Source organism: Amphimedon queenslandica, unplaced genomic scaffold (genome assembly GCF_000090795.2).
Source record: "Amphimedon queenslandica unplaced genomic scaffold, v1.1 AMPQUscaffold_13517, whole genome shotgun sequence".
Taxonomy (NCBI): domain Eukaryota; kingdom Metazoa; phylum Porifera; class Demospongiae; order Haplosclerida; family Niphatidae; genus Amphimedon; species Amphimedon queenslandica.
The window spans coordinates 111,250-116,365 of NW_003546247.1; the positions used below are offsets into that span (position 1 = coordinate 111,250).

General features: G+C 33.9%; 1 long non-coding RNA gene across 1 annotated transcript; it reads right to left on the bottom strand.

The window, feature by feature from the left end:
- Positions 1 to 832: 832 nt before the first annotated feature.
- On the bottom strand, positions 833 to 947 carry LOC109583661 (uncharacterized). The gene is made up of 2 exons (XR_002185646.1): positions 918 to 947; positions 833 to 866 (listed from the first exon to the last, which is right to left on the bottom strand). It is a non-coding gene; the product is annotated as an uncharacterized LOC109583661 (long non-coding RNA).
- Between the last annotated feature and the right edge of the window lie 4,169 nt (positions 948 to 5,116).

Consider the following 5,116-nt stretch of genomic DNA (forward strand, 5'->3'; position numbering starts at 1 on the left):
CATGCTTAATGAGGGAGTGGGGCTGAATGTTTTTAGCTGAAAACTCCAAAGCAAGTCCGAAACAATGCAATGAAGTTCTTAATACAATAATTAGCTAGTGCTACAGCATGATTAAAAGTTAAATACACTGGTCAAGAAAATTTGTCTTAGTAGTAGCTGATTTGCTTTACAAGCCCTGTAAACCAATAAAATGTCTGAAACAAAGTTTTAGTCTAAATATGAAATTTGGTTCCCACAAACTTTTAACCTCGCTGTAGCACTAGCTAATTATTGTATTAAAAACTTCATTGCATTTTCTGGGACTTGTGACGTAAAACCTTTGACTTTTCAGCTAAAAACATTCAGCCCCAACCCCTCGTTAAGCATGCAGAAAGTATGTTTAGCTGACTATGTCAGTAGTTGTTCATTCAATAATAGTACATTTATTTTTTAAAACAAGTAATCGTGCATTCTTACCTACTAATACCAGACAATAGTCAGAACTGCACTGCTAACATACTTGAAAAAAAATCATTCATCATTTTGCAACTTATGTATTGCTACATCTCAGATCCTTGGAGTGAATCAAGTCAAAGGACCTTGCCTCATGAACTGCTTCATATTGCTTACCTTTGCTGCATATATAGTAGTGACAAATAATTATATTGAAAAACATTTTTTGGCAATTGAAATCAAAAAATAACATAAGAATACAACAGACAATGATTGGTACAACAATAATCCATTTGCACTTTTATGCTGCGTGTTACTTACTGAAGGTCATTTGCTGCACAGTGCCAAATATTTCATTTTAACAATAATAATTATAAAAAACAATAATTGAATAAATCAGTTTTTAGTCTTAGTGTTGTCTTGACGCCTTTGTCCTAAAACCACAGAAAAGAAACATAACAAGGGAAATATGTACTGGAGCTTACTTGAATTATGTAAGACTCTTTATGTGATGACATCAGTGTTACCTTGGTCCATTACAAGATTGAGGTACATTGCAACTAAAGAAAGAAAAAGGGTAGAAAGAAAGAGAGGTGCATGGCAATAAATTGTAATGGTAATTCAAATTTATTACAACAGTAATGATTTTCAGTAATGGTGATGGCTGTGATAATTTGTTTATTTGAGACATAGTGGCAATGGCATTCATGCACATGTATATGTACGTGTGCTTTACTCAATTAATGAAATCAGTGTCATACATGTAGGTCTGTGACAATTACCATTACAATTACCCAGGAATCCAATAACTTAAGTGGCCAAAGTTGGTGGCTTTAATCCACCAATCGTAGTGAGCTTTATTTCCCACCTTTACTTTTGCAGTGCATTAAGCATGCAAAAAGTACGTTTAGTTTTTACCAAAGTTAGTACTTTAATTTTTTATAACAAGTAATTGTGCATGCCTAGCTACTAATGTCAAATAACTATCAGGATGAGACTTGAAAAAATGTTAACATTATGAAACCTTTGAAGGTAACTTTCTCATCCCCGGATGAAAGGAAATCTTGCTGTATCTGCATGTCATGCGCTGCTTAGTAAAGTAATAATTTAATATTAAAGAAAATATGTTCTGTCTGTCTTTAGTTTCACTCTAATCATACAAAGAAACATAAAAAGGAAAAATATATTATTGACCTTACTTGAATGAAAGACTTGATGTCAGTAGTGCAAATCCTAACCTTGAGGGAGAAAGACACACTAAAGAGATAGAGAGCAGTGAATTGTAATGGTTAAACATTATTTGTAACTTTAATGCTATTCTGTGTGTAATGGATGATTGGACTGGGACATCAGTTTTTGATATGAATGTGAAAGCAATCAGTAATCAACTACATCACTGGTGCATACACAATAGAGAAGAGTGGATTAAATTAGGTGGACAGAAAGCTTAAAAGACAGACTGACCAAGTGAGAAACAATAAAATTTAATGAGGAATGGACATGAAACAAGGCACAGGTGGAGTAATGTGAGAGATGCGACGAGATAGGTAGACTAAAAGTGGGAGAGAGAGAGAGAGTCATTGGGAGAGGAATATACACGTTGATGTAGAAAGGAACATAGGGAGGAAATAAGATAGAGACATACGAAAGCAAAGATGAGAAAGATGCAGAGAAAAGGGAAATGTACAAGTACAATAGTAAAACCATGAAGAAAGGAATGATAGGGAAGAAGAGGAGAGAGTGTCCAAGTACACAAAACATTATGTTCTTTTTTGGGAAGAAATTAAGCATTTAAGGCCTGTCAAAATTACCGTCGAATTATACATGCAGTAGCCTGTACATTTACACGCCACTTACCATCATCACTGATTCAGCCAATGCAACACAGCATTTAGAAACACACTCGATCTGTATGGAATGCCCAGTGTGTTATAGTTCATTGTGCAAAAAAACTTCAAAAGTGATTGATCCAGTGTAATTAAGGATCATCCAGTGTAAAAAAGAAGTGCAATGTATGTGTACAAGGAGCGGACAGGGTAATTTCCTTCTAATGGCAGGCTATTTATATTTGTAGATTAATTTTGGAGTTCAATGTAAAAATGGCTACTTAGTGATAATCACCATAGTTTTACAGAACTACTGTAATGTGATCTTTTCAGACCTGGGGTCAATTACAATTGTAATTATAATTTAAGGGTCAATTACAATTACAGTTGCGTAATTGTAATTGAGCTTCAGCTTATGTAATTGAAGTTTCAGTTATATTTGATTTAACTGAATACAGAGTGTACAGAGACACAAAGAAATGATTTTAATGTACACTAGTAAGTATGGGTTTATTTGATAACTGCAAATCACTACCTAATGTAAATTTTAAGTCACAGTGTAAGCACTGCGAAGTATCTTGTTACAATTCATGTACATCAAATTGTAATTGTAATTGAAAATGTAATTTAAATTACACTATCATGGTGTAATTGCAATTGTAATTGAGCCTCTTCTAGCAAAAGGAGTGTAATTGAATGTGTAAATATAATTGAGCTTTTGTAATTGAAACCTGGTCTAGATCTTTGTATCAGTAATTTCAATGATTTTGCCAAAAATATCTGTCACTTTAGCTAACCTCAGGCACTATCCACTTAATTTCTAATTGCACATTTTAAATGAATTATATTCTGGTATGCAGTAGCTGTAGTATGGCAGTTTTAGTATACTTTCTTACGCATACATGTACCGTGGGAATAATAGATTATTTATGCATGTCATTTTAAAACATCAGTTAAAGTTAGTTTTGTAATTCATATTGTATTTCAAATTTTGAGCATTGCATCAACATTATGGAACTATAATTTATGTGGTTGCCTTTTTGCCGTCTAGTAAGAGAAGGAAGTTCTAAAAAAAATACTGTAGTTTTGGTAAATTTAATCTTCAAGTAGAATTAAAAAAATTCACCTGATAAACTGGTGATATCTTTTCATTCAGAAACAGCTATTTGTAGATACCAGAGACTTTATGGCTATTAAAATAATGAATTTGCAATCCTGTCCCATATTTGATCAGATAACCACTATTCTTTAAGTGTTACAAACGTTAAACATTCTGATTAACAAAGAACTGAAACATAGGGTTAAATGTATTGAGTCACCTTAATTGTCATGTCAAGCTATTTTATTTTTTGTAAATAGTTATGACATTCTTGGCAAAAAGCTATTCGTCTTTATATTTCTCCTTATCATTTCTGTCTACATACATACATGTATTCTGTGCAGTTTTAAATTTAATCCTAATGCAGTGTTATATGGCAATGATCCTGCATGTGAGAGAGCCCCTAATAGGCTTTCATTTATATACAGTGCAGGGTGAAAAGAAAGATAAGTAGCTACTCCACTTTTGCGTAGGTACAGATAAGAGAGAAAAAAAAGCTAAGTAGCTCAAAGTAATTCCTACGAACTGCAGTTTTCTTCCTACGCAGCTCATGCGAAACAAAACGGTAGTTGCAACAAGCAGCTTTGCTTTCTTTACTCCTGCGCTACACTGCTCTACTGACTTGCTGCGCATGCGCTACTCAATACTGTGCATGGGCATTAATTTTCACCAGCCCGGTTACGACTCAGTGGAAACGAGTAGAAATGAGTTGTAGAAAGCAGATAAATGACACCCAGAAGAAGACAAATTGCAACTTAAAGACATGTTTAGGAGTCTTGTTACTATTTCAAATGCTAGCTTCTTGTTGATATACTTTAAGCAAGACGATACTCATTCTATTGTGAAAGCAAACTGTGTAGAAGCTGAGCAGCTGAAAGCTGGTACCTCTTGCAGAGTAAGGGATTGAAAGGAATTTCATGATGGCACAATAGTCACCTTTGGTAACACTGTACTTTGATTTTTAGTCAATAGCTGCATATATAATTTTCTAGAAGATAAGAAAGATGCAAGTAATGCAGCAGGTGATATTATTGAGAACATTGAGAAAGAGTCAGTGGAGAATATGGAGAAAGAGTCAGCCGAAAATATGGAGAAAGAGTCAGCCGAGAATACGCAGAATAAGTCAGCCAAGAGCATGGAGGAAGAGTCAGCGAAAAATATGGAGTGTCAGCCGAGAGTATGAAGAATGAGTCAAACTACAAAGCGTGGCACAATAAAAAGGAAAGCTAAGAAAAGTGAGATGGGCTGGTATAAGTATATAGTAATTCTAATAGGGCTGGGCGATAGTACACTGTAAAAACGTATTCGTCATTTGACAAAATTTGTCACCTCAGCAGAATAGTTGTTATGACAATTGTTTGTAATTCTAATTGATATTATGTCAAATTAACAAATCTATTGATTGTTTCACAAAGCATCATTTGTTAAAAAAACAATCCTGATATAATGAGCAATCTTAATATGATGAGTATATTTAGATCTATCTATAATTTTACAACAAGTGTTCTTGATACTACAAAAAACAATCCTGGATATGACTGCAATGAATGTTTACTCACAGGGGGCAGCAGACAAATATACTCGTTTTCATCATTTAAATAAATCATTTTCTTTTCTTCACTAGGAATAACAGTGTATGCATGAAAATGGTGGTCAATTCCATTATTAATGAAGAGAGACACCCATAGGAATGCATGTCAATTGATGGCAATAATTTCTTCTACATTTCCAAACAATGGCAAATCATCAGCTTGCACTC